This window comes from Carassius auratus, chromosome 14, assembly GCF_003368295.1.
Source record: "Carassius auratus strain Wakin chromosome 14, ASM336829v1, whole genome shotgun sequence".
Classification (NCBI taxonomy): Eukaryota; Metazoa; Chordata; class Actinopteri; order Cypriniformes; family Cyprinidae; genus Carassius; species Carassius auratus.
The window spans coordinates 29024132-29048756 of record NC_039256.1 but is presented as its reverse complement, the minus strand read 5'-3'; the positions used below and the strand labels follow the sequence as shown (position 1 = coordinate 29048756).

Here is a 24625-nt window from a genome sequence, read left to right as displayed (position 1 = left end):
ATTCATTTCTCATGCAGCGTATCATTCATAATAGATTATTACGTCGACATTGCATTATTGTTACATTGATAATCACTTTACACGCTTAATGCAGTTTCTCAAGTAATAACCTACCGTGTCAATTAATGCACCTCACAGATTAAAAATGTATTAGAATCCAAGTTATTGTGTAACTTCAGCAAAGAAAACAAGTCTATTTGTGGTGTTTATTACATTGAGCATAATGCAAAATTCAACAGGCTGCATTTCTGAGTAGTTTCAATCACTGCAGATGATGCTTTTCACACTACACCACATTCCTATTTGAATTATATTGATAAAAAAGTCTCCACCGTACTACTTTAAATGCACTGTATCATATGCTGAGTAGCAACTTTCAAAGGGAATGTTTTGCCAGCAGTATTTACTCAATCTCAGATCATTTTTGATCTTTCCGGACGAAAAGGTTAGTGAGTGACCATCACTAGGTGGCAATATAGTGACACAGGAAAAATGAATCGTGTGCTTCCTGCAGTCTGTATGCATGTCTAGAGAGCAGCTATTTTTTTCCAGACCGTCTACAACATCTCCACTAATTTTCTTAATTTAATCTGAGGCATTTCAAAATCGTTTGTTAGACCACTTGACAGGTTCCTCAAAAAGATGAAGGGTGCATTCACACGCATATATAAATAGCATGCATAACTTACATAAATGCTTGTGCAATGTGTAATTCTTGTCCATTTAACTGTAATACCTCTAATAGATCTTGCTGATTGATGTGTTGAATTTCTAACTATTCAATAACTACATGCAAATAAACCAATCAATATAGAGAAATAAATATACCAACGTCTTTCACTCGGAAAATATCTAAATTGTTAATTCCTGTGCGCATCTTTTAAGATCTCGCCATGGACAGCTGGTCTAGGACAAGCATGACGTTCTCACACACCAAGCTTTTCCAATGTCTCACAAAGCTCGTCTGCTGTCTACAGCATGGGGAACAGTGACAGGCCTGAGTAAGAGAGCTGAACTGGCAAGGCATGTCAGACCTTGCAGTGATTTCTCAGAGAGCTGTTTCACATTAGCATTAAAGTGGTCCTTAACAAAAAGGAACAAACAGTCTGAAAAACAGCTACTTGAAAAATGCATTAGTTGCTGTAAAATGTATTTTGACTTAGTGGATGGAAGGAAAAAAAGAAGGTAAAAGGGATGTGAATTTGATTTAACAAAGTTGTTAGTTCTGATTTATTAAAAATGCAGCAGTAAATCAGCCAAGTGTCTGAAGTTCGAGATTCTAAAGAGAATGGAGACAAGGGCAAGAAATTGCTACATTATAAAAAAAAAAAAAAAAAATGCATACACAGCAATGTCACTGTGCCACGCACACTTGCGGCATTAGAACTAAAGCCCCTTTGTGATCGGTGTATGGATGTCAATGTTGACAAGTGCCGCAGACAGAAAAACCCTTTCCCTGAGGGAATATGCAAGCTAGGCACTATCATAAAGTGATCTGGCATAAAGCAAAATAAAGGGGTTGTGGGGGTTATCTGGAACACTTCCTCTGCTGCTCGCATCGTCTCATGTACTGTTTCACAGATGGCACCTCTGTGATGTCTGAAGAGTAAAGCGTCCTCTCCCTATGCTTTGGTTGGAGGCTGCCGGTGCCTTTTAACATATCTGTGCTACTTTACCCCTTCACACACCACGGGATAATACATTCTCTAGAATGAAAACAAGTAAAGCACATCAAAGTGCTTTAATAATGCAAATCCCACGGGACACTTTGTCCTATACAAAAAGAGCTCGCAAAATATGAGGTGGCAGTAGAAGTTACATATCAGCGAACTACAAGGCTGGAGGAGCTCAAAAACTTGGTTTCTTCTACAGAAGGTCTTCAACAAGCATTAATCAAAATACTGTTATTAAAAGCATACATCATATACATCATACATCCACAAACACCCACACGCATACATATACATAAACACTGATTTTTCTTCAAAACATTTCACAAAATAGGTTGGTTAGGGTTGAGTAAGTAGATATTAATAATAATAGAAAAATTGTGTAGTGCTAGGGCACCTGTGTGAGATTTGACTACTCATGTTTTCATTGATCATGATGACATTTCTGATGTCATATCTGAAAGAAATTAATTATTTTATTCAGCAAAGATACATTATATTGATCAAAAGTGACAGTAGAGACATTTATAATGTTAGAAAAGATTTAGATTTCAAATGAATGCTATTCCTATGAACTTTCTATTCATGTCATAATCCTAAGAAAAATAAAATATATCATGGCTTCCAACATTTTTAAACATTGATAAATATTTCCTGAGCATCAAATCAACATACAGCACTGTAAAAAATGTATTAGAGTAGTTACATTTTCCCTGAAAGTAATATTTCACTCTTTTTACTTCAAAATGTTGCATTTAATTCAATGGTTACTTGATTCTTTGTGAAATTTACTAGCCATTTTTGAAAGAAAACTGTTTCTGTGACAATCATTTTCAGTGTAGAATGTTATATAACATAATAAAAAAAATATCCTTTTTGTTTAACAATATTTCTCAGTGTTACTGCTGTTACTGTGTTTATGGTCTAAATAAATGGAGCCTTATATATAATTCTGGCAAATTAATTAATATAAATGCTACATTAATTTAGACAACTAACTCTTTGAAATAATTTAAGGACAGAAAGCAGCAAATCCAATAAAGTAAAATCAAACAAAATAAATGACAAGCCGGTTAATCTGTTCACACCACTGGTTTTACAAGCCGGGAACTTTTAAATCCAGAGAAGCCGAATGAAGAGAAAGAGGGTTTAGAATAAAGAGAAAAGGGGAAATGAAATCAGCGGGGCATCAGTGGCACAAGCCTTTCCTTAAAAACGGGAACGAGAGAGCTACTGATGCAAAGACAGAGCTTGTACTTGAATGATTGAGGTTATGCAGGTGACCTCATAAACTAAAATCCATGGCAGCCTCCCAAGGTGAACGCTGAATTATGCTGTCATTAAAGGACAGGCCCTGGCAGCCAAGGTTAGTATGTAAAACATAATCATCTTCTTCCCTCTACCAGTCCGTCATTAGTTGTTCTTATCAAGCAGAATTTATCACACCTTCAGCTAGCTCTGCTATCACAAAGCGAGATGCCGCTGGAAATTGGATTCCAGCAAAGCCGCCGAAATTGGATTCGCACATACCAGCCATATTAAGCCCAGTCATGTTAGGTTAAAAAATGATGTCTGATGAGAGAATTATTCTGTCTTGGAGTATCAACAACTTAAAACCTGATTTCTGATCAACACTTAGCTTGAACCGTGGGGGACCCTCCCATCAAATCATGAATATTTGCACGCCCGGCGCTCCTCACCCAATGAATTACACTGCTGGAGTGAATACAGTCCTGTCTGCGTCATATATGGAAAAATGTCAGGAGCTTACAAAGTTGATTTCATGTTACAAGTAATGCAAGAGGGAATGTGGCTCTCAGTCCCAGCCACTAAACGCACTTGTCCTTCATTGATCTTCCCTGCTGACTGCACTGGCGGCACACTGCTGCTTTTCTCTGTTCCAAAGGCTTGCAAATGTGCTAATGGTATTGCCAAACCTAAATCTGCAGTGACTGGGAATGTGCCATCATGTTAAGCAATAATTCTTGCTGAGGCTTTTCAGAGGTCACACAGTATGTGAGAAAATATTACACATAAGACTCCTGCAACACTCTTTATATCATACGGCAATTAGGAAGCATGCAAGACGTATGTAAAAAAGCTATATACACGTTTAAAAATGTGCTACATTTTCTTACCGTAGATAGTGATAGTGAGTATTTTTGCACATGCCAAACCTTGGTGATAAAAAAAATAAAAATAAACAAATACAATAAATAAATAAAGATGTCAAGATTGACTTGTCTTTTACTGTGAGTTCTTTATATGTCACTGAGCATGTGAATATAATACAGCCTAGCAGATACAGCATTGCCCTTTGAAGACAAACTTTATGGAAGTAAATGGGTAGCAAAATTCATTTTGAAATGTAATATGCAAAAAAAATGATAATGCAATATATAAAATGGCAATGTATTTCTGGTTTTAAAAGTTCATTTTCCCATACACATGTGCAACATTTGAAACAAAATGGAAATGAAAATTCAGTTATATACTTTACATTTGCCATTTTCTACACTAGTTTTAATGTCAATTTAAAACATATTTTAACACTTTATAAGTGTTATAAAATAAAATAAAACTGTATTACCCAAATTGATTAGATATGTTTAACATGTCCAATAAAATACGGCAGCAAAAGTATAATTTAAATGCCATTTATCCTAAATACATTTAGACAAACGGGTAGGGCATGTTTGTGATTGCATTTTCATTATGATACTAGCAAAATGCCATGTGAATTTACAAATGTATTCTGAGCCAAATGTGCAGCAAAAGGGTAGCAAAATGGTTATTTAAATATCTTTTATTTTTCTTTAATGCATTGACACTTACACTTAAACGTTGCGATTGAATTTTCATTAAATACCCTACGATAATGTATTTTAAGTCAATGTGGATTTGATAATGCATTCTGAGCTGATCACACCCCCACCCTGTCAATCATCATATAAAGTGGGGCGAAGCAAAAAGACGCATAACTGGTAAATATTCCCACTTAACCAAATGCTTTTAACCTGCCTCAACATCTCTCAAGGTTTTACACTTTGATCGAAGCACATAAGCAAACAGACAGTGCAGTTCTACTTATTAACTTGCAACCTTACAGTGTGGCTACATTGCGCCACATCCAGTGGAGACAGCATCATTTTCTACAATATTATTTGATCTGAATGTTCCAACAGGGAAAATCCATTGACGGCTATAATAGTTCCAGTCTTCCTATATATACATAGTCATTAGGGCCACCCCACTTGAAAGATAAAAATGAATCTCTCAAGAAGAGAAGTGAACAATACTCCATGAGTCATGCGCAAAATGCATTTTTCATTCAATGTGCTGAATGTACTGAAAACCCTCTATATAACTACTCAGGGGTGAGTGAGTGGTATTAACGGAGTTTTATAGTAGTGGTTTTAATCCACCTAAGGAACATTGTCACATGAACATGATCTGCATACTTGATGGAAGTTTCTATCATGAAGTGAAATTTAAATCTCTTCCATAACTTTATTACTTATGACTGCTCTTTTAATGCCAGTGGATCACAACTTTTTCCTGGAGCTCCTCAACACTGCACATATTGAATATTGAGCACTTGAACTTTTTAATGTAGGTTTGGATTGACGATGACTGACAGACAATGTCGGTTGCATCCGGAGTAGACAAGGTGTAAGTATTCTTTAGTTGTTTTCCCTTATAATTTACCCCATGCCCCAAACCCCAAACTCTTCCCACCCCCTGCTCGACCACACCCCTGCCAATGTCATTGTACAATTTCATTGTAGACATCGTCTGATGCCAAATTTGTAGACCTCCCCCAATCCTAGTTTAAATCATAGTGTTAGTGCTAAACATCACACTTATGTTTCACAAAAAAGGCAACAAATTATTTCCATTTTAAAGCATGAGCATCCCGCTTTATGTGTTGCAAAGCAAAACAGCGATACCACAACTATATAACAGTCCAACAAGTAAAGAAAAAGAGTGAGTGTCCCGAAGACCCTTTTTAGTGTGAAACTCAAAAATCGCCATTACTAATCAGAAAATATTACATTATAACTACTGAGAAGTTATAAGCCTAACAAGATGGCAGCATAATAGTGTGATACCACTTTCATAAACCGTTCAACCAACAAAACGTTTTCATTAACTTACATTTTAGACACAACAACCACAGTTACTTTGTGTCATTTTGCTCAACCATTGAAAACAGCTCAAAATAAATTTACAGCAGAAATGCCACAACCAAATTGGTTGAGTAAAGAATTAATGGCCTCCTTCATAAAGACAGTCACCTATTTAAATCTTGAATCAACAAATCAGTTGAGTGAATGATTCAAATGACTTATCAAAGACTTGGTTTGGTCGATTTAGTTCCTGAACAAGTTTTTAATGGAATGATTTAATGACTCATCATAAAGACTAAAGACCCGCATTTCTGTATTTCTGAATTTGTGCAAATAATTCAATAGCTATGTTTCCATCCACCTATTTTTCTATGCATTTTGGAGTATTGCATAAAAAAAATATATAAAAAAAACACTGGATGGACATGCCAAGATGTGGATAAATTCTAAAAATGTGCATAAGAAACTTATGCACACATTTGAGTAGGATAAAAGTTTTACCCAATAACAAAAAATCCACAAACTAATTAGGAAACACATTTACCAAATAAATTCCTACATTCACATCGAAAAAGTCATGTGACTTTGCACTATGAGATGGGATAACTTGACTAGCTGTGGACTGATCTCATTCACAGCATCTATATGTTGTTATGGTCTTGTATCTGTTGTCAAAGTATTTCTGAATAATTGTGTTACACGAACGACTGCGTTCTCAAACTTTCTCAAATGTTCAATGCGATATTCCAGTTTTGTGCACAAGTTTGATTTGAATCTTTGGAAACCATTATCATCCCTGAATGAATCAGCATTGATTAATGAATTGTTTGAGTGAATAATTCAAATGACTCGTTTCTATCAGTGCGACTGAACAAATGGGTTTGAATGACTGATTAAAATAACGCACTTGTAAAGCCAGTCACTTGTTGCCACCTATTTGCATAACAATGTAAACAGCAAAATCCCTATCACTAATACACACACTGACACTCTGACTAAAGCAAACAAAAAGTCCCAGTGCTTCACAGAACTCCTGGAACGCAACTTGAAGAATCAGATTAAAGGACATTTGTACAACTGTGTAAAAACAGAATCCATACAGCAAGAAGTCACTGGAATTCCTAGCATTTAACAAACTCTGCAGGAAACAACTGATGGCATTATTTTATTAATGATTTAGTGCTGAACTTTGCATTGTGCTGACACCTGGGATGTAATGGCTAAGCTGTGAATTAAGTCCCAAATCCCTTTGATTCCTCAAAGCTGCCTGCACATCACCATAACAGATTTTTGCAGGGAGAGCCAACGCTCAAACCGTACTTTCTAAGAGTCCGGCTACTTGTTATAATCCTGTATAATGGAAAGTGGAATGTCACCTTGTCTTGAAGGTACGAGATAGCCTTCTGTAAAAATGTCATTTAGCTCAAGTGCAGATCACATTTAATTAGAAGAGGGGATTTAAATTGCCATGCATCAACCACTGCGGATGACCGAATGGGGGAGAAAACAGGCTTTGGGCCAGACTCCATGAGCTTCTCACAACCCATCAAAATCCCCTGTGCCACAGAGGTCAACAAGCCAACGCCGAGTCGTCTTAATTAATGATGACCAAAGCATAAGAGAGAGCAGAATGGTAATGTTCTGCCCAAAGAAAGCTGATGAAAAGGACAAGGAGGCATTCCATAAGGAAACAAAAGCACACTCTATTTATCTCATAAAGTCACGCTGTATCTCTGCAGGTTCCTATGTCAATACATTCTTCACACCCTTCACTGCCTTACTCGAAACACTTCTGTTGATCAATTCAGAGTTCAAGGGGGGTGTTGGGGTGTTTTCAAGGCATCTGTCAAAAAGTGGCAGCTAATTTCTTGATGCTTGTTAACCCGTCAGAAATGGTGCATATTTTTATCACTTTAATACCACCTTTTGTTGTAAAGTAATTCGGCTTTCATTAAGTTCCACGGCACAATCAATAACAGCTACACAGGTGTCAAAGTCAGTTAGCACACATCTGCTTTCTGCATGATGCGCAAAAACATTCACAGTACTATCTCTTTCACAATGGACTAGACAAAGAAAATGTTTGTTTCAAAATTGGATTACACTGGTGAAAGATTTATCTGATTATGCAAATACAAAAACACGACGCCTTGAACCCAAAAACCCTTAAATCGAGAGCTGGAATTAAAAAGCACATCTAAATATCCTGCTGGGCCCGGCTATCCAAGATCCACTTTACTCTCAGTGCACGCTGAAGGACATTTCAAACGTATAATAATACTGAAGACTGACTCACTGGCAAGCATCTTAAGATTGCAAACATTTTGAATGGATGAAAAATAGAACCAATATGTTATCAGAAGCACTGATTTATCTCAACAACTTATTCAAGAGTTGTACTACTATTATATTTAGGCATCTCCTCAGTTTATTTAGATGAAACGTGATTAAATAAGGTCATCTCTAAACTCGTACTAAGCGCTATCTATTGGCTTTGATGCAAGGGGCGGTTTACTCACAAACCACATAGCTTTTTTCATTAGCTTTATTTGTCAATGCTGTGTCAATTATTACAGCTCTCTTCTGCAGGTCTACAGTGCGTTAGTGGCTGGAGTCTTGCCAATTTAACCACACTGATTTTCAGCATGGATTTTAACAGGGGAACAAAAATGGAGAATAATGAATAGCATCTTTGCAGGTTAGTGACAAGCTGAATGGATGTGTTTGGTCCTGAACCGTGTTGCTTTTGTTAACAGTAAGCAGTTGTTCTGATAGAGATAAGATGCAATGTATGTGTCATTAACTAGAAACCTAAACTTTCTTCATCCATCATGTTTGGTGCATTATTATAACATATATTTCTAATTTAAAATGATAAGCTATGTTTGGAAAAAGTTAAAGAGCTGATATGCAAGCACATAAGATGAATGCGTCACATTGCTTGGCAACAGTATCTGACAGTCAGGTTAATTAAGTGTTTTACTGAAGGAAAAATGTGTGATTGTGATTATTATTGTTAATAAATTTGATTTAGACAGTGTTTTTATCATTGTGTGTTTTAAAGGGATAGATCAACCAAATAAATAAATAAATTAATAAGTTATTTCATTTATGTACCCTCTTGTTGTTCCAAACCTGTATAATTTTCTTTCATTTTTGGGATACAAAAGATGATATTATAAAGCACACTGAAAAAAGAACACTAAACCCTATTGATGTCTACATTACAAAAAATATATTTTTTACAACACAACTAAATTAATATTTTACTCAAAATTCTAAAATTCTGTCATCACTTACTCCGTTCTTTCAGTGCCATCATGCCATTGTAAATATAATTTTCTTTGTTTCAGGAAACACAAAAGATTAGTTTAAAAAGAATTAAAAAGGAACACAAGAATCAGTAAATTTGTCTTTCATGCTATAATCAAAGTCTTCTGAAACTATACAATAGATTTGATCTATTTGATATACATTGTTCACTGATTTAATGCAATTAACTGCACCAAATCATACTGTATACAAATATACATGTACATAAATATGAATCTGAGAGCTGCAGCAGAGGGAAAATGATTTGGGATAGGTTTGGAAAGAAATTAGGGTGAGTAAACACGGATAGAATTTTCATTTTTGGGTGAACTAATCCTATAATGCTTTTGCCATGTGTAGACTTCCTCTCTGAGGGCCTTATTTTGATACGAGTATGAGCTCAATCATTCTGGAGCATTAAAAGACATTACTAATAGAGAACAAGTAAAAACGACACTGATTTTAAAAAGCAATCTGTGCCAGAACCTGTAAGACATGATAAGTTTCATATGAAATGCATTTTTTCTTATTTTGTTGAAGTCTCTTGTCCCTCTCTGTAAATGGAGGTAACATTGTTCCTTGGAAATAAAAATTGCTCAAGCAGCCAATTTCCTTCAAAATGATGAGTCACTCAGCAATCAGAGTGAAGAGCTCCAACAAATGAGTACAAGTAATACTGTTAGTGATTGCGAGTTCTGTCACCTCACTCATTCAGTGGCCTCAAGGCAAGAAAGAGCAAGGATTTTTTTATGTAGCTATACATTGTTGAATTGATAAGGCATTGCAGTAGTTTGTTGGGTTCATGTCAATCATTCATAAGCATCAGGAAATTACATACTTTACCTGTTTGACATAAACTGAATATTTCTTCCTTTATGCGGTCATAAAGTTACACTTTTAATCTGTTAATTTCAATACCACGACTTTATTGGTTTTGGTTTGTTTGTTTTATTCAATTATGCTGCGTGTTAATGGAACAGTTCATCCAAAAATCAACATTTGAAAATCTACTCACCCTCAGGCCATCCAAGATATAGAAGAGTTTGTTTCTTCATCGGAACAGATCTGGAGAAATTTAGCAGTACTATACCTGTACGTCACTTGCTCAGCAATGTATCCTCTGCAGTGAATAGAATACATGAAGCACGTGATTCTTATGATGCACAACATCTAAATGTAGGGCAAGAAGTGAAAAGCAGAATGGATGAGATGGAGGAAAGTATTTATTGTACTGGTTTAGACACTATTATAAGAAAAAGGTTTTAACAAAATCACAACATATGTTGGACCTGATCATTATGCTATAAAGAGGAGCGAATTTTCTACATAACTGAAATTATAATCTGCCATCAAACTGATAAGTAACTTTTCCTCCAGTGCCTGGTTTCATGAAGAACCGTAAGTTATTTATGAGACTTAAGTGGGATTTCCTCTTACCTAATGCAGAAAACTTAAGGATGATCTCTTAATTGGTTCTTTTAGGTAAGGGAAACCGCTTCGTGTTTCACAAAAGCAACCCAATTTTTGACATTACAAAATTGTTGTCGCCATGGAGAGATTATTTGTTAACACACACATTGGCAAGTTTTCACAGAAAACTAAATAATATGAATAAGGAAAAAGAAAACTGAACATGAAAGAGAGGAACCAGACGAGATAGTGCACAATATTGAACATTCTATCATTAATGAACCCACTCAAGACTTTCATTCAAATTTCATTTGAACTTTGAAGATAATGCATGTTTTTTATAGACTAATAATTTCTTCCATTCACTGAAATACATAAAATGTAATCTATATGACTCATAAATTATTCAGAAACATATTAATATGGCTTTTTTGGAAGTTCACTGCTACCACTGACCATTTAAGATAAGTGTTACTTACGTAATTTGATCAAATGATAAATAATAAAAATGTTTGTCATATAAAGTGGCAGATCAAAGACTTGGATTGAACCTGCTCGCTTCATGTAACAGTAAAGTGAAGTTTCCCAAACCATATGTAATATGCATTATGTAACCTGGCATAGACATTCTTCTCCAGAAAACAAATCTAAGCATATAAAAGTATGGAGGCATATTTTTTGTTAGTGGTTGCATGTGTACGTTTTTTTTTTTTTTTTTTTACTCTTGACAAAGTGGCCACAAAAGCATTTTCCGACTCCGCTTCTCCCAACTGCAGACTTAGGTTTGCAAGCCACTTTTTCCTGCATTTTTCAGTCAATTTCTTTCATTTTCCCCCTTATCAACACCAACTTTTTGTACTCGATAAAAGCTCCTTGTGGTTTTTCGGTTTGATCAATATTAGACACCAGAAACGATGCATAGACATAGACATTTAATAGTGCTTCATGTGTGGAAATCACTTCCTGCCCTCTTGACGTCATGGGCAATCAAACTATTGATGCTGTCAGAGTCTCAACAGCTGATAAAAACATCACAACAAAACACAAGTTATCCAATCGACTAACTATTCCTTGAACCATTTAAGTAAGTAAAAAAAAGAAGAAAAAAAAAAGAAACACGTTTTAGACTGTTAGATCTACCTGGGAAGTTGCAGTACTTTTTTATTTTGTCGTTTATGTGTTTTACAATAACCTTGTAGCAAGCGGTGTTCTGTAAGGAATGGATTAAGCTTGTTCTTGAAGACTCAGACAAGCTCAAATAAGTGACAGCGTTGCACATATCGTATGTTTATCCCATCTGACATGTGCAGTTCAGTACATAGAGTTCTCTCTAAATGAGCCGATCATCTGAATCAGGTGTGTTAAATAAGACAGACACCCGAAATGTGCAGTGCTGTGGGTCCCCATGCAGGGCCGGACTGAAAACCACTTCAACAGGGTATGGTCAGTGTAAAAGTTGCCATGGCAACTAACAACTCAAGACACCTTTCAGAACAGGAAGACAGGGCCAGGAACACGTCTGGTTTTGAAAATTGATTGCAGTGCTTGAATAATCTTACAGCCTTGCAAAGACTTTCTTTCTAATGTTCTCAGGCCTTGGCTTCTTTAAGAAATGACCTGTTTTTAACAGATGAATACATACAGCAATGTGAGGCTTCATTGTTTGAATAGTCAGTCTGATATAAATGTAATGTCAATATGTCTAATAATTTGTGCATCAATGCCAATGAATCGTGGGCCATTGTAGACTGCAGAATTTGTTCGTGTAGCCATACAGAAAAAGAGAAAAGCAGCACAGGCAATGTCTTTTGAACTTCGACCTGTTCATTGGACCAATTCTGAATGCCACATCATATTTGCCCACATTTTGCCTTAAGGAATAAGAAGTGTGGAGATTTTCTGCTGTGAATATAAGAATTCACTGCTGCTGAACGATGCAATAAAGTTTCACAGGGTTGAACTGAATGTCTCATAATATCTGCGTTTAATTGCATAAGATCAAGATTTTCCACATTATAAAGCCAAACAGAGTTAGGCGATGTTTTAACTGTGAAAACGGTTCTTTCAAGACCATTAGATATGCAGGTTATATCACTCAATTCTGTCTGCACCTTAGCATGAAAGCATGCCCCTGTATCTGTATGTGCGATTGCGTGACTCTTGTAATGTTCCCAAAGTGGTTCATACACACGCACACACACACACACGCGCACACACACAGTGCTCATTTACTCTGTTTGTTCTTGCATGTTCATTACTTTAAGAACAATAAGTATTGCTTTTGTAAAAATGACATTGAAATGACCGAACAACAGCAAGTTTTTTCATGTTTAGAGCTCAAGGGATATTGAAACGGGAAAATAAAAATAGTTATATTATAAACTGCATAACCACATATTTAGATTTTTTCTTCTACTAAAATCTAAATGAAGACCCAACTTGCTTTCAATATTTTCTTACATTTATTTAATTTATTTTGTAATGCCTCTAAACTACTGAAATTATTAGAAAGCCTGGAGTGACCTTATATTGGTTTATGAAAAATGTTTTTGTTTATTATTTATTGTCTCCCTTTAGTTATTTGCTTATGTTATCAGTCTTGGTGAGTTGTTTGTCTTAATGCCTTGACATCTCATTTATTTTCTGAAAGTTATGGAATTAAAAAAAAAAGTTTATCATCTTGAAATGGAATATTAAGATGAATGTTAGCATTAACACATTGCCATTATTATATGACAGAGTATAGTCTTAAAGCCTTACTGGTTGCCTGATTTTCATTTAATCTATTACAGTGATGCTTCATTGCATACACTTTATGATCTCATTTTGTTTTATAGTACATGAATTGTTCCTCTCCGGTGATATTTTCATTTATTGTGACTATTAAGAAATAAAATGACCAAGGTTTAATACGCAACCCTGTGCTATATTTTTACACACAGCAAAATAGATTAAGCATGCCAGAAGTCTTTTAAACTATTAAAGCCGAACTTCAAGATTTTAGTTGTCATTAATGCAGTACTCCGAGCCATAAAAAAAAATGCAGGCTAAAACAAGACTGTGTCTCACAAACCAAAAGCTATTGTGCTGCTCAGCAGAGTCCCGTTGCACACTGTGTGAGGAGTATAATCTAAGTGCAGTCCTGAGAAAAGAAAAATTGATCACTCTTTTGTGTCTCTTCTACATTCGCTTCCTAAACCGAGTGCTACACTCTTCTCCTAAATTTATCTGTCACCTCCTCGAGTGCACCTAAAATAACTCCAGCACATTCTTAACCATGAAGGACACAAAGTGCATAATTCTGTCTGCCGTGGACAACAAAGAGAAGCAATAAAGCTTTAATGTTAATGTTTTCTACTACTTCTGTGTTTTATACGGGAAAGGAGAATCACAGGAAAGGCTAAATCACAAAGCAGATTCTGCCTATTATCTCAGCTGTGTTATATAAAACACCTGCACAATTATATATATGAAAACTTATTTGTATACCACCACCCATATATATATATATTATTTTTTTTCTAGGGGTATTGGTATGAAAATACAGTTAATTCTGCTTTGCCTACTGCCTGTTTTCCGGACCACGTTTGATTACTCTTCTGCTGATGCTACTGCGGCAATACTTAACATACTACTGTACATTTCATATTTAGATTTATTTATTTTGCAGATACTTTATTCCAAAGAGACTCACAAATGAGGAATTCAAAAAGCTATACATCATAAAGAGGTAAATAATCATGAGAGGTAATACAAAGTTTCAGATTAAGGAAACTAGGAAAACAGAGATACATTCTTTCCATCCATTTCCATCCAAGGCATGCAATACAGCTGGATCAATCGGGCTGATATAGGCCCATATCTCGAAAACATACAGCACTATGAAACTGCTAAAATAAAAGTTAGAAGTTAGACTACAACTTAAGAACTTAGCTTTTGGGTATGCTTCTGATAAAGTGCATTAAAAGCAGCTCTTGGCTGGCCTAATGATCCCCTGATGGAGCAACTGACCGTCTGATGCTTCACTTTGAAACTTTCATCCTTGGCATTTGTCACAGGCAGAGGTTCCACTTTTGAAATATTGTGCTGGCAGTAGGAGACACCAAATTATTATATTGCCTACCATTCTCGAAGCTGACTAGCACAGAATTCAATTTGGTTGTTTAATCGTAAACATGCTGGCAAATTATAGACTGTTTCTAGAAATATGCAACTTTGATCTGTCAGATAGATCTGTCTGTACGACAGCCGTGGTCGACCTCTTAGGGTTTCTAGATGTACTGTAAATGATGACAAATAATGATTAGACACTGACTGGCTTCACAGCCTCAGACAATGCAGTTATTTACTTGGAATACAAAGCTAGAGCTTATTTAAAGCAATAGAAATCTTTGAAAAAGTGTTTTTGACATGGACCATGTTTATATCACCATTTACAAACAGATTCGGTAATATTTTAACAAACAGCTAAAATGGATAGTTTTTTTTTGAAAAACTATCCATTGCAATAACGGTGTGGCTGTTTTCCCCATTTAAATGAGCACAACTGGTTATTTAGTATCGGTCGTAAATGTAAATAGTGGACATTCTTTGAATCATCTCCCTAATCAATCGAATTAATTGGGTGATTTTCAACCTGTTAATATATTGTTCAAGGCATACTCATTTTTAGTACATCTTTTATAGCCTCGGGCAAAACTCAGTTACTTTGATCCCCGGCAAGCCTTTGCATAAAGGATCATAAGGAATTGTGCCATTAGGGTGATGGGAACTGCTGCTTTTATCAAATACATCAAAGTTCAGTTGGTGCCTATTAAACATACATGTTTGTTTCTCTGGACACACAAAATAGGGCTATATCTGAAAGGACAGTTTTCTTATAATGAACTATATTTGGCCATATACATGGATGTCTCAGTTAATCCTCATAAATCATCTCTTCTGTCAGTGTACTAGTGTCAGGCAAGGTTAGACAGAAGCAAGAGATTATTATCTGTTGTTATAATTTGGGCCAGACAGTTACTTTTAAAAGTAATAAATGAATAAATGGGAAAAACTTCAACCTGATACTTCATTGTAAATTTAAAAGTAATGCATTACTTTACTAGATACTTAAAAAAGTAGTCTGATTCTGTAACTTATGTTACTTGTAATGCATTACCTCCAACACTGGTTTGGGGTTAAACTCCTTTCACACTAAGGTTATAGTTTAGTATCTATCATTTTATGCCATATGAACATAAAATACTGTATATTTACTGAAAACTCAAATGTAACACGATTAAAAATAATAATTGTAAAATATGATCAAATAACAATAATTGTATTGGATAATTTAAATTAAAAAAAAATATATATATATATATATTTATATTTATATAATCATTTAATTTGATACTCAATAATAATAATAATTTTTTTTTTTTTCATTATAAACTTTAAACAACACCAATTTCTAAATAAGCATTTAATGCAGGACAATAATAAAATAAAATTTTTATTTCAAGGTAGACTTGAATGTAAAAAAAAAAACAAACACATGAAACCACTTTTCCTTTCAATAAAAGTATGAATCTTGTGTGATGAATTCTAAACCTATATACACGGTCTTGTTATTTCTGTTATCAGAAAAGTAATGATTAGAACTCTCATTAAAAACTGGATTCACATCATTTAATTTGTTATATAAAAGGTTATGGTATTTCAAGAGACTTTTAATAAATGAATGTAAGTTTCAAAATTAAAGGCCATTTCTTTTTATAAATGCACTTGAAAACTATTGCATGAGACTATGCTCTTTTGTGCTTAAAACTGTCTATTTCTGAGAAGTATTTGCTAATGTACAGTACTTGAAGACACTTGCGTTTCAGTTTAGTGTTCTTATGTTTATTGATTTAATATACTGCACAAAATGCGAAGAAATGGTAAAAACACATGCACAAAAAACGAATGCACATGAAGCAAAAAAAAAGAAAAAAAAAAAGAAATAAGCAATTGTTTTTCCCACACAGAAACCATTTATGTTTGGATGGTTTTTGATATTCACAGCAGCACTCAAAAAACACTAGAACTGTTGACCCAACACCAACAGAGATGCCCTGTGAAACGACACGTGGCCCCAGCAACTCACTGGAGTTTGTGCGTCTGCGCTCTAATTATCCTGGCAGCTGTGCACAAAACAGATCTCCATGAATTAATCCTCTATCACCTGGCCTGCCTATATTCCCCTCATATGTGATATCACTTAAGGGTCTTTGATCATCCACACATTTCTCTGTGTACACTGCAGATCCAAACAAGAGAAAGCCCCCCAGATGAAATGCTGCTTTGTGTTTGTTTTCGCCTGGTCCTGGAGGATCACATCGCTTCTGAAGACTCTGTCGCTCTCGGCAACAACATCTGCCTTGTGAGCGCGGGGTAAGTCCCTTCAGAGCAGAAATGCCATTTAACAAGACGTGAGGGATTTGAGTCAATGAGTGCTCAATGTGGTGAACTTCATCACAGCAATGAATCTCTCCAAAGAGCTTATGTGATGGCCCTTTTCTCTGCTTGCTAGTGTGCTTTCCTAATGGTGGGGTGACTAACAACAGAAACACTCTGCTTTTATGTCAGACTGCTCAAACTGGTCTGGCTGTTTTAGCTCAAACTACAGCATGCACACAAAAAAACAACTGTGCAAAACTCACTTGGTCATTATAGGATTTGTTTGTACTAACAACTTTCAGCAACACAAGCCACAGCTCTATTGCAATCTCATTTTTCAGGTTAGAATGTTTTTTTTTTTATTATTATTATAAAAAAAATAGTTGATGGCTTTTTTTAAGCAAAGTTTTAAGGTTTGTATGATTTTGTGAGTGTTTTGTCATTAATCATGCATATTCAGCAAGTACTTATTTGTCCATACGTTTATAGAAAACACTAAATAACATTATTAATTATTGATAAATAATAATAGGACAAACACACAGAATCTACTTCAATTAATTTTTTTAAGTATAATTAACTGTTAAGTAATTTTGCATGAAAAAAATTGATTTTTTAAAAAGTTTTTTTGTACAATTTTGTATTTTATTACAGAAATTTATATTTTTATAAAGTTGCATTAAATGACCCAGAAATGACAGTAAATATACTTTAATATTACAAAACATTATACTTCAAATATATGCTGTTCTTCTAATCTTTCTGTTCTTCAAAGAATCCTAAAAAAAAATGATAACAGTTCACACAAAAATATGAAGCAGAACAATTGATTCCAACATTGATCATAAGGAGAATTAATGTTTTCAGAATATCACAGCACTGGTGAGCAGAAGAGACAAAAATAAAAACAAAAGTGTAGCGTAACTACTTTATATATATATATATCTAAAAAACAACTGCCTTAAAATACAGCATGTTGTAGTTTGTTATTCAACAGTAAACAGAATGTTTGTATATTGTGTTTCTTTCAAAAAACACTAGGTTTTACTTGGATTGCTTAGTCGTACAGGAAGGAACACCTGCTTTACCAGCGATAGCAGGCCTTAGAATCAGTCTTGCTGTCTTCTGTCCAGTGCCCAGGAGAGCTGGGGATGAAGTGTACACTAGCACGTGTAATTACAAGCTCTGCAAACCATGTGAGTACACTACTAAACACGACTCATGAAAGCCTGTCCTCCTGCATGACATCAAAACCATACACGTCACAAGAGGGACTAGGAGACCTTCCTCAACTTAATGAGCCCCTTGACAGTCCTAACCTCATTTTTGTTAAATTGCCTAATTAAAAAGACATTTACGACACAAATAAAACCAGTGTGCATTAAACGAATACCGCTTCAGCAGATATACCTTTTTTTAAACCGAATAAATCCACTCTTTAGACTTCATTTCACAATAAATAGCAACCGGAGAGGACATTAACCACTGCAGTGGTCTAACAAATAATACAAGACAACAAGTGTGTAAAGGATCACACTGAATTCATGTTAAAGAGTCCTTTAAAAAATGTGTTCGGGTTGACCTATGGTGTGCTTGGGTACGGTTTTAGTTCATTATTTAAATATATATTTTACCTGTTCAAGTTTGATATAAAAGTCTGGCAAATATATCCGATGGCTTTTAAAGCTTGACTTAGTAAATCTTGTTCCAGCGTTTAGGGACTTGTTTTGTTACGGTTTCAATCAACATGTGTAGTCTCGATCATGTTAATTAAACTAGAAATGGCAGGAATATTGTGAACTTTTTTTCTCACTTCTCTTCTCCATTGTATGATCTGTTAGCAAGAGACAATTTGCATTATGTGGCATTAGTGAAGGGATTAGGGAACATGATTTATGCCGGCAAGACATTCTTCATTTTCGCAAATGAGTTTCCATTCCCAGTTGAACAATGGAGCACTGTCTGACCCTCCCTTAATCTCAGTGAACAAAAAGGGCTGGCTAAACCATAACTTTGGGACCTTGTTATTCAGACCGTGATTAAACCAGTGCTCCTAAATTAACATTAAGTTGGATCTCTATTAATTTTTTGTATTATCAGTGTTAATCACAAGTTAGCAGCCAATCAACGAGCAATGACTGAAAAAAAAAAAAAAAAAGAGAGAGACTGCTTTCTGGTGCATAGGTATCTGCTGTTTCAAATGGACATGCCTGATTGCTAATTTACTTTAAAAAATAATTATAATAATATACAAAAGCAGTAAATTACTGCAGGTACCCAGGCAATTATCCTTTCAGAATATACTGTGTCCTCAAACAATACAGAATTACTTAGGCCTTGCCACCAACTATCTGCATAAAATAAAAATATATAAAAGGTAATTCATGCAATTATTTTGACCTTCATACCTTTTCTATTTAGATTGCGAATAGTCTCACACAGTCAGATCTTTCACTAAATCACAAAAAGAAAGGTATTTTGCATATTGCAGCTTATTCTGGCCACAAACTGTTTCCATGTAGGTGCCTTTATCTAAAATAAATGTACAAAAATAATTTACTGGCATTAAAATAATAATAAAATGTGAGTAATGATACATTGTATAGAAAACATAAGAAAAACAGCAATGTTTATTAGACTCTGTAATCAAATTTTCTGCCCATTCAGTACAGACTATTTCACAGACTTAAGACATAATTTAGAAATCTTTCTCTGCGACTATCCTGTTAAATAGATATTAAGTGCTACAAACTAAATTCTGAATATTTTATACCAAATTTTATGCCATTACTTTAACAAATGCAGGGATTATATCATTTTCAAAGGTACTTTTAAACTTTTAAATAAATACATAAAAATGTGGTGCAATGATAAAATGAGTAATTAACTGATCTCTGTATAAGGATATTACAGTAACACTTTAAAGGACCTATTCTCACCATTAACGAACATGCGTATTGCTTACATATTGGCTGTTTAATAATATTTGTAATGCACAAATGGCTGCCTTATTCTGCATGAGTTAGGAGTTATATTCTGTATTAATTAGGAATTAATTAAAATCATAGTTTATAGTGAGAATTGTACCTTTAAAATAAAGTGTAACCAATTATATATGCATATATACATTTTTCTCCCTATGTTTTGGAAACTTGTATATCGTCAACATTTCTGAATGTCCCATGCGTAAATAAGGCTCAGTCATTCATGAGCTCAAAACTCATAATTATGATATCTCCAACTCCACTTTAATGGCACATGAGGCCCAAATGCTGCAAAAATTCAGCCAGTCAGATTAGAGCTAGCCCTACTGCCTTCGGACAGATTCGATCCCATATTTCCCACATCAGCACAAGGGCTCAATGTGGTACATATGCCAACCCCCAGGCCAGAGCTCTGACAACACCCACTGACTTAAAAAAGGTAAATGTCTTTTGGTGAGTAAATTGCTTCGAGCTGAGAGCAAATAAAGACGTTTGAAGATGTTCCCGTGTTGTTACTGCCGGTTTGTTAGGTGTAATCAATGAGAGAGGATAGGTGTGAGGAGAAGGCAGAGTGACTGGCAAGGCCCTGACTGCACTGGCCAGGTGCAGAGTGAGTGGGGACCTCCCTGTTAACACATGGCACACCACTCAGCCAGGGAGATTAATGGGTCTGACTGCATGGCAGCGGAGCGGCCAGGGATCAGGGAGTGTAATTGCGCTGGGGCAAGTATGGACATGGACAGCTGCGCATAGCAGGAGCCAATCACACCTCGTCATCCCTGCCATACCTCCAGTTGTTCACCCCAGGTAAGAGTATCCCATTCCGAGCCGTGATAGGATGCCAAGGATTCTAGGTGATCGAAAAGGTGTTTTAACTTCTATCACAAAAGCAATTCCATGTAATAAAAGTTCTATTTTGGTTAAATGATTGCAGAAGCACTTTTGCGGGTGCAGGTCGTGTGTTAAGACTTTGAGAGAATCTGTTTCTACCAGGTATCAGAAACTTCAGCAAAAGCTATGCTATGTTTTTATATTAGACAACTGCACATCAGTGTATACTATGGGGGGGGCACTGTCTACAGAAGTTTGTTAATATTTATGCACAATAGTGCGCTTGTGTACATGAAAACTACAGACTATATTTATTGTACAAAGACTTGGCATACAAAATAAATCTCATTATAGATATGAGAGATATTCACAATGAATATCTCGTATCTATAATGATAAAATAGCATTTCTGCTTTTCCAAAGCAAATTTAACACCCTGCTCATAACAATCTGCCTCTTGCTCTGCATAAACTGTTTTGACACCCACATGCTCGTATAATTTCACCGAAGCCCTTGTTCCAGCGACAGATGTTTAAGACAATGTAAATTCAATGGTGACATTGAGATGGTACTTTGCTATTCAAATGAGCTCCGTCTCCTTCAGCGATAAACGGTCCCTGTATTGGTTGGAAATATCAGTGTCTCTATAAACAGCTGTGACCCCACGCAGGAAGTCAGGCATCCCACTTCCTGTGGCAAGCTGTGCCGCTGGCTCTCCTGGCCAGAGATGGCTTTCTAATTGGTGTCCTCTCACCTCTTTATACTGAGATGCTCCTGTTTGACAGTTCTTGGCAGCAGGATGAATGTCCTTGAAGAACAAAAAAGTCGAATCCCAAACCTGTAAAAGTAAAGCACTTTACCTTCAAGGTTTTTCAAAAGAGAAAAGGCATGAGAAACAATACCCGGCGCCTTCTTCAAAGAGGTGAAAGTTTGCTACAGAATCTTAAATGTGCAAGGAAAGTTAAAAATGTACTGTCCCGTTTCAGTCTAGAAGTCTGTGCTTAATAATTTACTGATAAAAGGCCTTACACTGAATTCAGCTCCTTTCTGATAACTTTTAAGAAAGGGAAATACTGGAACTTTAGTACTAAGCTGAGTAATGCGGTATATTCCTTATATTTTTACTAAAATAATGTTCATCAATAATGCATGCTTTCCTAACAAGCAGTCTGTCTGAGCAGTGGTTTTTTGAAGCAGGGGAGGCAAAGTTCTCACATTCAATATAAATTAATATTTTCACTTAGTGTGTACACAATTTCTAAGTATAGAATGTTAAAGTCCTATTTTGTGCTGGCTTGGCTTTAAAATAAATTATTATAATTTTAATTCAGGTGAAGGAGTCTGACAGCAATCAGTTATGAGTGCTAATGTAACACCATGTCTACGGCGAACGTGACAGCTGTCGTGCTGCAACAGCTAAACAGGACGTGATAAAGTGACCTTTGAAAATATTTAGAAATTTTTGTCTATATGTCATAAATAGAGAGCAGCACCAGTTTTCTGTTAGATATTCGTCAGACGTTTTCCTCTTTTGTTTTATACGCCATCTCTATATTTCTGTTGTCACCCGGCTCGGCTAATGTCCGTCCTGTTCTATCTCCTCCACATAATGAATAGACACGCCCCTTACTGCTGATTGGCTAGAAGTTGGTTTTGGTAATATTATTATGTATCAAAAATAATATTAGCTGTAAACACAAAGCATGACAGCTATGAAGATAATTAAAGATATAGTTCTAAATATTGTTCTCAATATTAAAGAATAGCAGTTCATACCACAGCTTTAACGTTAAAGGCACAGGGAAACAATATTGTTGGAATCACTGTCAAATTTTTTCAAGCTGATGAATGATACACATATTGACAATCAATCAAATTCCATCCTGCTGTAACAAGCTAAAGAATTTAAAGTGGCAGATGAGTGTGCGCTTCGAATAAACAGACGATATCATTCACTGGTGTTGACGGCCGGTAATATTGTTATTTTATTATTGTTATGTTTATAGTACTGTGCTTGGCGAACTTACTGTATATAGCCTATACAGTACATCCACAACAATTCTGAAACCAGACAACAATATTATTTGTATGACCATCACATTTAAAAAAAAAAAAAAGGGCCTAAATCCTTAGTCTAGGGCCGTAAAAAAAAAATAATATTAATAATAATAATAATTCTCTCTTGCACTGCAACTTTCCCTTTCCTTCATTTTCCCCAATATCTTTTTTTACTTCACTTCACTAGCAGGTCTACTGTTATTAACAGAACTGTGACCACTTTGTTGAAAACAACCATCTCATTTCAGTTTGTTAGCACAGAATGTTATTTAGCTTAAAATGACTTAAGTACAGTGTCAGTATGAACAGTATGATTTGTAATGTTGTTTTTTTTTTAAGTACTATGTGCTCTCCAAGCCTGCATTTATTTAATCCAAACTAGTACAGCAAGAGCAGTGATGCTGTGAAATATTTTTACTATTTAAAATATCGGTTTTCGATTGGAACATATTTCAAAATTTAATTAATTCATGTTATCAAAAAGCTGAATCTTCAGCATTATTACTCCAGTCTTCAGTGTCACATGATCCTTCAGAAATAATTCTATGCTAATTTGCTTTTCAAGAAACATGTTTTTATTATTATTATCATCATCATCAATATTGTGTACATCAGAATTCTCTGATGAATGATTAGAAAGATTCAAAGATCAGCCTAGAACTACGTTCGCCATGCGCTTTTCTGAAAATAACTGCACACCTTAGAACTTTCATCAGCCAATCAGATTCAAGCATTCAATGCCCCGTAGTAGTATAAATGTTTAATATATTTATTGAAGATTAGCAAGCGGGAATCTTTTTCCTGCAAAGTACTACCTGCAGTAATAGGACCAAATAGAAAAACTGCATACATATTCAATTACTGGAAAATAGTGCATGGGTGAGAAAAAATAAAATAGAAGTATTTTTGTAATAGACAAGTGAACCTTGAGCTCTAAATCATGACCTCTTGACTGGACTATGGTAATGCACTGCTAGGCAGTTGTCCTGCATCCTCAATGAACAAGCCAGGTACAGTAATCCAAAATGCAGCGGCTAGAGTCATTACCAGGTCAAGAAAATATTATCATATTAACCCAATTATAGAGTCTCTGCACTGGCTACCTATTAAGTTCCAAACCAGTTACAAAATAGTATTACTTACCAATAAGGCCCTTTAATGGGTTAGCTCCATGCGTGCTTAACTAGTCTTCTACCATGCTGCAATCAATCATGCTCCCTAAGGTCACTGTAACAGAGACAGTGGTGTGCCAACTGCCACCCCGGCTCTGGACATACCGGCCCATGGAGGCATGAAAAAAAATGAAGTGACGTGCTGATGAAGTCAAAAAGTTTTTTTTTTTTCCAAAATATGAAAAACAAAGATTTTACAAAATGACATTTACAGTGTAACTCCAAAAGTATCAAAAGATACAAAAAATAGAAAAAAAATAAAAAAGAGAGAGGAGAGAGAGAGAGAAAAAAAAAAAACACTGTACAGAGCTTAAATGTACAAACAAAAATTTGGCCTATATCAAGAACTTGACCCAAAACTCAAGCAAGCAACTTCACCAACTCACTCTATGAGTTCCCTTTGCAAGACTGAGAGAAACTCTTAAAAAGTATAATCGCCTCCCACTTGGACTAAACCATTAAGTTATTGATGGTAACAAATCAGTTCTGGAAAGACGAAACAAATAAATAGCAATTTAACCGTAACAAAGGCATAACTATTAGAACCAAAAAATATACAAAAATATACAACCATTTCAAACAACACAAACTAAATTCATTATTACTGTTTACCAAAGAATCAAACAAACACCAAT

General features: G+C 35.3%; 1 long non-coding RNA gene across 1 annotated transcript in view; it reads right to left on the bottom strand.

Moving 5' to 3' along the window:
• The window catches only part of LOC113114245 (uncharacterized), a 59761-nt gene extending 35533 nt beyond the window's left edge, over positions 1-24228 (bottom strand). Inside the window, exons 1-2 of the long non-coding RNA XR_003293692.1 lie at positions 23962-24228; positions 21515-21598 (exon numbers count right to left, since the gene is read on the bottom strand). This is a non-coding gene — a long non-coding RNA (uncharacterized LOC113114245). The remainder of the gene's footprint in view (positions 1-21514; positions 21599-23961) is intronic.
• Positions 24229-24625: the final 397 nt, after the last annotated feature.